Here is a 13561-nt window from a genome sequence, read left to right as displayed (position 1 = left end):
ATTGAATGAGTATAAACTGTGGAATTTCTTTTTTTTTTTTTTTTTATTTATTTATTTATTAATTTTATTACAATCAATACATAGCAATCAAGTTTTACAAAAAAAAAAGAATTATGCTAAGAACAGATCGATCCCCACCCTTGAGAGAGAGCAAGCCAAACGGTGTAAAATTTAAGGCTTTTAAAAATACCTAAATCAACAAATTCTATGTGCTTTATGAAATCATTTCAAAATATTACTGATTAGATCCTGCCATGTTTTGAAAAAGTCTGCACAGATCCTCTAACTGAGTATTTGATTTTTTCCAATTTTAAATAATATAACACATCAGTTTCCCACTGACTTAAAAGAGGAGAGTTTGGGTTCTTCCAGTTTATCAGAATAAGTCTGCGTGCCAACAGTGTAGTGAATGCAATCACAGTTTGTTTGTCTTTCTCCACTTTAAGACCCTCTGGAAGAACCCCAAACACAGCTGTTAATGGGTTAGGAGGGATTGTGAGTCCAAGACTGTCTGAGAGGTAATTAAAATTTTTTGTCCAGAATAATGTTAATTTGGTGCAGGCCCAGAACATGTGACCTAGTGAGGCTGGGGCTTGATTGCAGCGTTCGCAGGTTGGATCATGTCCTGGAAACATTTTGGAGAGTTTTAGTCGAGACAGATGTGCTCGATATATAATTTTGAGTTGTATAATTGTATGCTTTGCGATATGGAGCTTGAGTGAATTCTCTGCATTGCTACTTTCCACTCCTTTTCTGATATATTAATTGAGAGATCTTTTTCCCAGTGTCCTCTTGGATCTTTGAAAGGAAGGGATTGTAAAAGGATTTTATATATTGTAGAGATGGAGTCTAACTCCTTGAAATTGAGCAATAATTTTTCCAGCGTGGATGAGGGTGCAAGATGAGGAAAATCTGGAAGGTTCTGTTTAACAAAGTTCCTGATTTGAAGATAGTGAAAGAAATTTGTAGCTGGAATGTTAAATTTGGAACGTAATTGTTCATAGGATGCAAAGACTGTGGAATTTCAATGGCAAATTTAGAACATATGGAGGGTGCAGAGCAAATGCTCTATGTCCGCTCTCTCTTGCCGCTATCGATATAACGTTTTCTTAGTTAAAATATGTACCTTACCTATGTATGCCTAAAGAATGCTGATGGGATGTGAAACATAACCAGTAGTCAATGTGCATGCTGGCAATTGAATAGTGAATAAGCTAATCTGTCTGGATTCATGTATTTGTAAATCTGACTCTGAAGGAGTTAGTGCCTTACCAGCCATGAACCTCGCCACACGTCACTGCGTAAGGGATACTTACACTTACATATGAAATATTTTCATGTTTGTACGGGATACTTTCGCATGCGTACAAGATGTTTTTATGTACGTACGTACATACAAGGATAAAGTTAAATTAAATCAATACAAAAGTGCGCTTTGGGGCTACCTAATTACGCCTTTACAAAGGCTAGGTGCTTTAGTTTGATGTCACTCCCATCTCTTGTAGTGTGGTGATATAAAAAGCAGATGGGTGGGCTTTTATTTATTAAAGGAGTGTGGGATGGTTGTCTCAAGATAGGTCTAATTGCAGTCTGCAATACATAATATGTACGTCAGGTAATACCCACGATGTCAGTCACAAAATGTCCATCACTTGTCCCGTTCTTCTTTTTCTTCTTCTTTCGGCTGCTCCCGTTAGAGGTCGTCACAGCGGATCATCTTCTACAATATCTTCCTGTCCTCTGCATCTTGTTCTGTTACACCCATCACCTGCTTGTCCTCTCTCACCACATCCATAAACCTTATCTTAGGCCTTCCTCTTTTTCTCTTCCCTGGCAGCTCTATCCTTGGCATCCTTCTCCCAATATACTCAGCATCTCTCCTCTGCACATGTCCAAACCAACACAATCTTGCCTCTCTGACTTTGTCTCCCAACCGTCCAACTTGAGCCGACCCTCTAATGTACTCATTTCTTATCCTATCCATCCTTGTCACACCCACTGCATTTCTTAACATCTTTAACATTGCAACCTCCAGCCTTGTCCCCTGCTTTATCTGGTCAGTGCCACAGTCTCTAACCTATATAACATAGTTGGTCTCATTACTGTCCTGTAGACCTTCCCTTTCACTCTTGTTTATATCTGTCTGTCAAATCACTCCTGACACTCTTCTCCACACATTCCTCTCTGTCTGCATTCTTTTTCACCTCTCTTCCACAATCCCTGTTACTCTGTACTGTTGATCCCAAGTATTTAAACTCATCCACCTTCGCCAACTCTACTCCCTGCATCCTCACCATTCCACTGACCTCCCTGTCATTTACACACATGTATTATGTCTTGGTCCTACTGACCTTCATTCCTCTCCTCTCCATAGCATATCTCCACCTCTCTAGTGTCTCTTCAACCTTCACCCTGCTATCGCTACAGATCACAATCTCATCAGCAAACATCATAGTCCATGGGGACTCCTGTCTAATCTCGTCTTTCAACCTGCCCATCCATCCATTATCCAACCCGCTATATCCTAACTACAGGGTCACAGGGGTCTGCTGAAGCCAATCCCAGCCAACACAGGTCGCAAGGCTGGAAACAAACCCTGGGTGGGGCGCCAGCCCACCGCAAGAAACCTGTCCATCACCATTGCAAATAAGAAAGGGCTCAGAGCTGATCCCTAATGTAATCCCATCTCCACGTTGAATGAATCTGTCACTCCTACCGCAGACCTCACCACTACCACACTTCCCTCGTACATATCCTGCACTACTCTTACGTACTTCCCTGTTATTCCCGACTTCCTCATACAATACCACAACTCCTCTCGAGGCACCCCGTCATATGCTCTCTCCAGGTCCACAAAGACACAATACAACTCCTGGCCTTCTCTATTTTTCTCCATCAACATCCTCGGAGCAAACATTGCATCTGTGGTGCTCTTTCTTGGCATGAAACCATACTGCTGCTCACTAATCATCATCTAACTTCTTAACCTAGCTTCCACTACTCTTTCCCATAAGTTCATGCTGTGGCTCATCAATTTTATTCCCCTGTAGTTACTGCTGTACTGCACATCCCCCTTATTCTTAAATATCGGCACCAGTACACTTCTTCTCTACTTCTCAGGCATCCTCTCACTTTCCAAGATTCCATTAAACAATCTGGTTAAAATCTCCACTGCCGTCTCTCCTAAACACCTCCATGCTTCCATAAGTATGTCATCTGGACCAACGGCCTTTCCATTTTTCATCATCCTCATATCTGTCCTTACTTCCTCCTTGCTAATCTGTTGCACTTCCTGATTCATTACCTCCACATCATCCAACCTCTTCTCTGTCTTGTTGTCTTCATTCATCAGCCTCTCAAAGTACTCTTTCCATCTCCTCAACACACCCTCCTCATTTGTGAGTATGTTTCCATCTTAATCCTTTATCACCCTAACATGCTGCACATCTTTCCCTGCTCGGTTCCTCTGTCTGTCGCTACAGGTCCTTTTTTCCCTCCTTAGTGTCCAGCATCTCATACAACTCATCATACGCTTTTTCCTTAGCCTTCGCCACCGCTCTCTTCAACTTGCGCCTTATCTCCTTGTACTCTTGTCTACTTTCTGCATCTCTCTGACTATCTCACTTCTTCTTTGCCATCCTGTATACTGTCCTGCATTTCCTCATTCCACCACCAGGTTTCCTTTTCCTCCTTCCTCTGTCCAGATGTCATGCTAAGCACCCTTCTTGCTGTTGCCCTTACTACATCTGCTGTAGCTTCCCAGCTGTCTGGTAACTCTTTACTGCCAGCCAGTGCATGTCTCACCTCCTCCCTAAACTCAACCTTGCAGTCTTCCTTTTTCAACTTCCACCATTTGATCCTTGGCTCCGCCCTCACTCTCTTCCTCTTCTTGATCTCCAACGTCATCCTACAGACCACTTTCCCCTGCCACCACTTTGCAGTCTTCAATCGCCTTTAGATCAACTCTTTTTTCATAGGATGTAATCTACCTTTGTGCATCTTCCTCCACTCTTGTACGTCACCCTATGCTCCTCCTTCTTCTTAAAATACGTATTCACCACAGCCATGTCCATCCTTTTGGCAAAATCCACTATCCTCTGACCACCTTCATTCCTCTCTTCGTCTCCACTGTTCCCTTCACCAACATGCCCATTGAAATCCGCTCCAATCACCACTTTCTGTCCCTTGGGTACACTGTTCATCACTTCATCCAACTCACTCCAAAAATCTTCTTTCTCACCCATTGCACACCGAACTTGTGGTGCATATGCAGTAACAATGTTCATCATCATACCTCCAATTTCCAGCTTCATAATCATAACTCTACCTGACACTCTTTTCACCTCCAAAACACTCTTGACATACTGTTCCTTCAGAATAACTCCTACCCCATTTCTTCTGCCATCCACACCATAATAGAACAATTTGAATCCACATCCAATCCACCTGGCCTTACTCCCTTTCCATTTAGTCTATTGCATGCACAATATATCAGCCTTCCTTCTCTCCATCATATCTGCTAACTCTCTCCCCTTACCAGTCATACTGCCAACATTCAAAGTTTCTACCCTCAGTTCCACTCTCTTTACTTTCCTCCCGCCTCCGGACACGTCTTCCCTAAAACAATTTTGTGCGTACAACTTACTATCTCATGCCTGCCATTTATATATCTCGTGCCCACCACTTACCATGGCTTGCGCGCCAGTTACTTTAAGGTCGCACCAACAAATACTATGTGTGCTCCGCATGCACTCAGATGAGCATCAAATACCATTGCTTAGTACTATATATCATTTTCTGGAAACAGGAAATATTACCGAACAGCTTGTTTTCCTCACACAGTTAAATTCCATACAAATAGATTTTGACAAGTTTATAAATGCTGGCAATGCATTTAAGCTCCGATCTTTGGATCCATGAAGCAGCAGCATTTGCACTGCTCTACTTTATAGTAAAAGTAAATGGCATTAGTTAGCCATCTACTTACTATCCTGCAGCTTCCTATTCGCACAATTTATGAAAAGAAGAGATGAGAGTGATGTCAAACTGACGCGCCAAAGCCTTGGTAAAGGTGTAATTTATGTTACCCCTAAGCACATGTCAATACCCGATCTGCGTGCCTGCCTGATTTGTGCGCGCATGTGTATTGAAAGCCTAACATGCCGTAAAGTGTTCATGCATGCAGTAGGTTGGGTTTATATGTGACTCGTGCCTGTTAACACTACTGCTACGTAAGCAATGAACTGTTTATACTTCTTTGCCTACTTTATGTAAATCTGGAAGATTCCACTAGGTGGCAGGGTGAGATATCATCATGGTGAGAAAACGTTCGGTTTGGCAGTGTTGTGAATTGCTGAAACTCCCATTTAATTCCGAGGACACCTTGCCACAAAATCTCTGAAAATGATGGATGTTTAATGATTAAATCCAGGGATGTGTCCATTCCAGCTAGCACTGGGCAAGAGGCATAAAACATTCCCTGGACTGGTAATCATTTGCTCATTGCAAAGTGAACACAAGCACACACATACACTAGCATCATTTTACCATTGTCAAATCTCTAAACTTTCATATCTTTGGAAGTAAAGCGAAGCACACTGTGGAAACTCGCAGAAAAAGCATGCCAACTCCAGCTAGGGAACACGAGATGTGACTCTCTGCGAGACAGCAAGGCTACCGCTCTGCCACCATGCCGCCACAACATGTGTAATTATTATCAGTATTCATTATTTAAGTGACTTGACGGCTTATCTGTAAAATGTAACATACTATACATACTTTGATGCATTTCATCATAAAAGTTATATCAAGTATAAATGTAATGATTCTAAATGTGCAGAGAGCTGGAATATCATAAATATAATGTGTTCTGTGTGGCAATTGCTGCTGCCAGTTCAGGAGGAAGCCCAAGAAACACATAGCAATTAACAACTTTAATCACAAAATAGACCTTTTCACTGTGTCCTTATTTTTTTTTTCTCTGTTGCTCAAATACACTACTGTACATTCTGATATGCTGTAGTGAAGATGCAAATAAATAAATAAAAGACAGCACAGAAGATAGTATATGAGACCTTTTAGAATGTATTGTGTCATTACGATTGGGAATATGTGATGCTTAAATATAAAAGCACCACGAATGCATTTGTATGTCGGCATTTTGCTGTATGTAGCGTGTAACAGTTTGCTATGGTGCATGCGGTCGTGCGTTGTAACCGAAAACTCAGCTTTTAAAGACTGCTTACTTCATTGTGTTTTAACATCAGTTGTAAAGGATTGTTTTAAGGATCCCATGAGATACCCCTCGCAAACTGTTTTACACGCTGCATATGGCGACTCACATCCGTGAGAAACATGCCTCTATGAACAGTCAAGGTGGCTCGGAGGTACATGAGGCCTCTACGACAGACGAGCGCTCAAATTGGTGGGCAAGGCTCTGCGAGTTGTTGTATTCAATGGCCTAGGAGCTGGTGGGCGTGGCTCCTCCCTGCGTGCGCCATAGGTATCTTACTTGTCGGCGGCTTAGTGAATCCATGCCCCTTCCGGCGTGCTTTCCATGGGTATCTTGCCTTAGTGAATTATATATATAGTTGTTTAAAAATAACAAAAGTGAAATATCTGTGAACAATGTTTGTAAAAAAAAAAAAATTACACACACTCAAATATATAAATAAAAAAAAAAATAATATATATATATATATATATATATAAATTTATTATGAGTAGAACATTCAGTAATCATAAAGATGTATAAATGGTAAGTGCATTTAACTAGAACACAAATACAATGAAAATGGCGAACAATGACGAGGTGTTAAAAACTATTAGGGAAAGGGAACACAAATATATTTACAGATTTTTACCTTGGTATTAAAAAATGTTAGCCCCGGTTTTGAACACAGTAAAAGTGAATCATTAAATTTGTCAAAAAAGGAAAAAAATGCTACTTTAGCTTTATGAACAAGATACTACTCAGAGTCAAAGAGTTATTATCCAGCAATATTCCATAAAAATGTGTTCTGTTTAAACTGACATTTTTCCTGATCTGTCCCTTAACAGTTGTTCAGTAATAATATTTCTGTATCACTTTTGCTTACAAGTGTAGCTCAAATTGCTCTACAAAAATGACAGTTACAAAGAAAATTTAAGGTATTATAAAAGTAAATAAGAAGCAAATGGAGGGGTCCTTGTCCTTTGTAATAAATACACTGCATGGTCAAATGGCTGGGGACAAAGACAAACTTGCAGCTTTCAAGGTTGCCGGAGGTAATAAACCTCTGGGGGTCCCAAGCCAAAGCCTGCACAGCTCCCATCCAATCTCGCCATCTCAGTCCAATAACAATTCCATTTCACGACGTCTTGTGAACTTTTCTTTTCTCCAGCATCACAGACAGTTTGAGTTGATGTAACAGATGGTGGGGACGCAGGGTGGCACCATTGCAATAAACTGGAAAAAGACAACCGAGAAGCACAGCATAAGTTACTGCCCAGTGCAGATCTTACAAACTGTACACAGTACCATTTCTAATTTATTACAACCAATGCAAGTAATTTAGAAAAAGCCAAATTATAAATTTTGAAATTATCGACATTTGTAGCCTGGCACTTCTCTATTGGCAAAGCATTCCAGATTTTGTTGCGCGAGTACAGAAAGCTGCCAGTTTTTATGGTTGATCTTGGAATATAAAGCAAAGCAAAATTTGAGAAAAGAAATGTTGGGAGCAGACACTCCAAAATACAGGCAGTGTCTAAAATACTCCAAACCTTCTAATTATTTAATAGAACCTTGAAATCAATTCTATGTGAGACAGGCAGCCAGTGTAATGAGACTGAGACCATTTTCAGAAGAGGAAAAAAAAAACAAAACAAAATAAGCCAATACCTCGTGATCACATGGCAAAGGCACTGCAGATCCAGACCAGAGATTGAGAGGGAGGATTCTAGAAGTGCCAGGCAGAAGGGTCACCCAGTATTTCAACATGGCACACATCCCTCCTTCCTTCTTTCTTTAACTACTGCCCCATAACACGACTGGACTCTTCTGCTTCACTGTAACTGTTAAAAACATAAACACAGTAGATACACAATGTTCACTAACGAAGTTCAAACATTAATAAAGTGTACACTTCTTGTTCTGCCTCCTTCCTTGGTACACCTGCAGATCAATTATTACCAAAGTAAGCCATAAAAATAGATAAAGTTCTGCTTAGAGTAAAGTCTAACTAATAATAATAATAATTACTGTGGTTTTTTTGTTGGATTTTGAAAGAACCCCAACTTAATTGTCATTAAATGTAGCATATTTTTTTTCCTTTTACATTATGCATACAGTAGACATTATGTTACAATCGCTGTATATCTGAACTTCTAATGTGACGTACTCAGGTGTTGTTACTTACATGAAAACATCTTTGTTTTTCTCTCCTGCCTTAGTTTTGTTTTAATTTAAAATCAAGTCTTGGTTCTTCTTTCAAAATCCTTTTTAATGACTGCTGGTACTGATGCACCTCAGTCCTTGTGTTTGTGAGGATGCACACTCTGAGGCTTTCCTGTCTAAAATAAAAAAGCCCATGTTAAGTTACTGGACAGAGTGAGCAACCATACGGTACAGTATTCAAGGCAGCAAAATATTACAGATCAAATAACAAATATAGGGAGTCTTTGCAGGAATTGTGCACAAATGACTTCTGAAACTGAAAGCCTTGGTAGTCTTAACTGTAGAAATAGCAAATCTAACATGAACTGCACATCATCTCGAATTGGAAATCTTAAAAGCAGAAGAAAAGAACATCCAGTAGTGTCTCAGAATTCGGGTACACTGGCATCTGTTCAGCCACATGGAAGGCTGGTTACTACCGGGAATCCTGTAGGGTCAAGAAAAAAAAAATGCAATAAAGGGGCATTGTTTTTCTAACTGCAGCAATAAGAAATAAATCATTTCTGAAGAGAAAGCCTTCTCTTATTCAGTTAAGTGTGTGTGTGTGTGTGTACTCCTTGTAAACCAACAGCTTAAATGATTAGCTAAGAACAAGTGACAACAGTAGGTGCCCAGCCTGTCACTGTGCCACATCAGACGCACACCACACTTCTCTGATAGCTTTGGATGTACATTTTAAAGTTGCCTGTTTTCTGCAATAGAAGTTTTTCCACCAAACAAGGTTAAAGAAATCCATTTCAAAATTATAAATAAATAGTACCCAACTAAAAAATTAATTCATAAGTATGACATTAATATATTGCCAAAATGTACACTGTGTGCACAATTATTAGGCAAGTGAGTATTTTGACCATATCATCATTTTTAATGCGTATATTCCAACTCCAAGCTGTATTAACTTGAATGCTTATTGGATTTAAGCACGTCAGGTGATGTGTATTTGTGTAATGAGGGAGGGTGTGGCCTAAGGAGATCAACACCCTATATCAAGGTGTGCAGAATTATTAGGCAGCTAGTTTTCCTCAGGCAAAATGGGCCAAAAAAGAGATTTAACTGACTCTGAAAAGTCAAAAATTGTAAAAAGTCTTTCAGAGGGATGCAGCACTTTTGGAATTGCTAAGATATTGGTGTGTGATCACAGAACCATTAAACATTTTGTTGCAAATAGTCAACAGGGTCGCAAGAAACGTGTTGAGAACAAAAGACGCAAATTAGCTGCCAAAGATTTGAGAAGAATCAAACGTGAAGCTACCAGGAACCCATTATCCTCCAGTACTTTCATATTCCAGAGCTGCAACCTACCTTGAGTGCCCAGAAGTACAAGGTGTTCAGTGCTCAAAGACATGGCCAAGGTAAGGAGAGCTGAAACCCAACCACCACTGAACAAGAAACATAAGTTGAAACGTCAAAACTGGGCCAAGAAATATCTGAAGACAGATTTTTTTCAAAGGTTTTATGGACCAATGAGATGAGAGTGACTCTTGATGGACCAGATGGATGGACCTGTGGATCAGTAATGGGCACAGAGCTCCACTCCAACGTGGAGGTGGGGTACTGGTATGAGCTGGTATTTTTAAAGATGAGCTAGTTGGACCTTTTGCATTGAAGATGAACTCAAAATCAACTCCCAAACCTACTGCCAGTTTTGAAGACACTTTCTTCAAACAGTGATACAGGAAAAGACCATGATTTTTATGCAGGCCAATGCTCCATCACTTGCATCGAAGTTCTCCACTGCGTGGCCAGCCAGTAAAGGCCTTAAAGATGAAGGAATAATGACATGGCCCCCCTTCCTCATCTGACCTAAACCCTATCGAGAACTTGTAGGCACTTCTTAAACGCTAGATTTACGGGGGAGAAAAACAATACACCTCTCTGAAGAGTGTCTGGGAGGCTGTAGTCACTGATCCACAAAAAGCTGATCGTCAACAGATCAAGAAACTGACAGACTCCATGAATGGAAAGGCTTATGACTGTTATTGGAAAGAAGGGTGGCTATATTGGTCATTGATTGATTGATTTATTTTTTTTGAAATGTCAGAGATGTTTATTTGTAAATTTTGAGGTGTTTATTATTCTCACTATAACAGATGAAAATAAACAAGTGAGATGGGAAAATTTTCATTTTTCCTTTAGTTGAATAATAAATCTGCACACTAATAGTTGCCTAATAATTGTGCGCACATATGTATTCCCCTGATGATGTTCACACTCACATTTCCGTTGTGAAACATTCAGGTTTCAGGTTTATTAACATTTTGGATTGACTGATAGCACTGTGTTTGTTCCATATTAAAATTAATCCTCAAAAATACAACTTGCCTAATAATTCTGCACTCCCTGTAGTTTATGTACAAATGAAGATAAATCCCCTCTCACATTTCTTTTTACTTCTGCTCCTATTCCAAAATGTTTTCTAAAGATTTATTTCTGTTACTGTGTTGAATGACAAACCAATATCTCACTGTTTAAGTATTCTTCTTTTTCTGTATACAATTTTGAAGACTAAATGTTAGAAAATGCAGTAACTGTGGTTGCCTTGCTTTGTAAACTTCCTATTCATAAGTGTAAAGTTCAGAATGTTAGACCCTCTGTTACATCTTTCTGTATGGACATTAATATGCTAGACATAGCTTTTAAAAACGGAAAACACACTAAAGTAATTCAAACGTGTACGATTCTGAGCTGCTTCATTAACTATTTGTAATGCTATTATCTGCATAACTTCGCTGTTGCTACTCTTGTCTATACTAATAAAAGGCAAAGCCCTCACTGACTGACTCACTCACTGACTCACTCATCACTAATTCTCCAAGTTCCCATGTAGGAAGAAGGCTGAAGTTTGGCAGGCTCATTCCTTACAGCTTACTTAAAGTTAAGCAGGTTTCATTTCAAAATTCTACACGAAACCGTTATAACTGAATCCTACTTACATACATATATACGGCCATAGCCTGCAGCTCGGTCGCCGTGTGAGGTGGAGTTGCGTCCCCCATCACCATGCCTCCCACGTAGTTGGCTGCCTGTCTATACTGCGTCCCCCATACCCACGCCTCCCACGTAATTGAGTGCCTGCCCATATAAGGCCGTCCATCAGCAGCAATCCAATAGACACGCTGCCGCTAAATATTCGCAGGCAAATCAAAAAGTTAATACTGGGAATGCCTGTTAAACATCTTAGATTCACGAGTAGCGATTTCCTTTGTAGACATATCAATAGGAAAGCAAGGTGTAAAGCTTAAATTTAAATTAAGTTCATTGACACGCTGGCGTTTGTCATGCCTAAGACGAATACAATATTCATGAGATACAAGTTTAATGAGAAGACGCAGGGTATAAACGAGACTTTTGATCACTTTGTAACGGAGTTAAAGTTGCTAATGAAGGACTGTGCTTATGCAAACGAAGATGAGATGGTCAGAGATAGATTAGTGTTTGGCACAAACTCAGCGAAAGTGCGAGAGAAACTTTTAAGTGCCGGGTCTTAGCTAACATTAAATAAAGCTGTGGACATCACAAGATCGCACGAGATCGCACAAGCACAGCTGAGAACCTTCGATGCAGGTACGCCAAGTGGCTCACGTGAACTGACTGAACGCAGTACGCAGACAACAAGAAAAAGCGCCAAAGAGCGCTGAACAAAAAAATCACATTACACAATTGAGAAGGCAGCAAAAGAATATGAAGCGAGTGACGCATACAAGCATATTCATAAGTGCAGCTACTGCGGAAACAAAGCACACAGTGGAAAAAGTCAATATCCAGCTAATGGAAGACAGTGTAAAAAATGTGGTAAATTGAACAACTTCACTAAAGTTTGCAGGACTGGGAAAGTAATCCCGTGAATGCAGTGTGTGAAGTCTCAGATACAGAGGAAGACAAGCTGTTTATTGATGCAGTAAGAAACGAACAACACTCTGAATCTGAACAAGCCTTTGTAGACATATCAATATATTTGCAGGCAAATCCACAACTTAATACTGGAAATGCCTGTTAAACATCTTAGATTCATGAGTACCGATTTGGGTAGTGAACACTTCAATGAATGAAACCTGTTATCTTTACAATGGTTGACAAACACGGAATGTAACTTGAACACAACACATCCTCCAAATACAAACCTGATTGGAAGAAATAATGATAATCAAATCCTTGATGACCACAACACTCATAACAGTGACAAAACAATTACATTGACAATCATGTTAAGTTATTTTTAAAATGTTTCATTTCTTTTTCATAACTTCTTTAACACACTACTTCTCCACTGCGAAGCTCAGGTATTTTGTATGTAATATAGCCATCATTGTATATTTGTTAACTTTATTATGGAAAAACTATTGTAATAATGTAATCTGATATCAACATAATTAAAAAATACTGATGGCTTTGGAGGGCACACTTTACACCAGTCGAGTGTCAGTCATGTTCTCCTAATTCTATTCCTAATTCGACACCTAAATTAAATTGTTTTGCTTAATTACCATTCAGTTCACTCTTTTTAAGGTCAAAAAATGTGGACAAATGTTTAAAAAAACATGCCAGCAAATGCTAATAGGATGTTATGAAAAAAATAAAAAACATCCATTAATTTGTTAAGCCTAATATGTAAAACTAGCAAAATACCCGCGCTTCGCAGCGGTGAAATACTGTCTGAATATTTTTATTAATAAAAAAGTAAACATTTTTAGACTGAAGGAAAATATGTAAAAAATTAATTGTTAAGGATCTCTCTGTATACCACGTTGTCAGTTCGGCCCTCTGGTTGTAATATGACTAAGCTGTGTGCTGAGCTCACTCTTGACCATGCAACATACAGTTGGCCATGTGAAAAGCAATCCTGCCTCCAAATCAATGCCAACCTTTTGTAGTGTTTGTCCCTGAGACTTATTAATTGTCATTGCGAAGCAGAGCCTTACTGGAAATTGAACGCGTTTGAATTGAAATGGGAGATTAGATGGTATAACGGGGATGCGAGGAATAAAAACTGTGTCACCTGAGGCACTGTTCTTGCGGATATCAAAAGTGAGCCTGATATGTCCGTGCAATATGTAACACAGAGAATGGAAAAGACAGGCGCCATCTCCGGGCATAGACATTCTTTCATTGATGTTAATCACGTCG

At 39.6% G+C, this 13561-nt stretch overlaps 1 protein-coding gene across 2 annotated transcripts in view; it reads left to right on the top strand.

Moving 5' to 3' along the window:
- The window catches only part of LOC120533251 (zinc finger protein 501-like), a 45694-nt gene that overhangs the window by 15345 nt on the left and 16788 nt on the right, over window positions 1–13561 (top strand). The window lies entirely within an intron of this gene.

The sequence above is a fragment of the Polypterus senegalus genome, chromosome 8 (assembly GCF_016835505.1).
Source record: "Polypterus senegalus isolate Bchr_013 chromosome 8, ASM1683550v1, whole genome shotgun sequence".
NCBI lineage: Eukaryota > Metazoa > Chordata > Cladistia > Polypteriformes > Polypteridae > Polypterus > Polypterus senegalus.
This window is presented reverse-complemented; position numbering and strand designations above follow the sequence as displayed.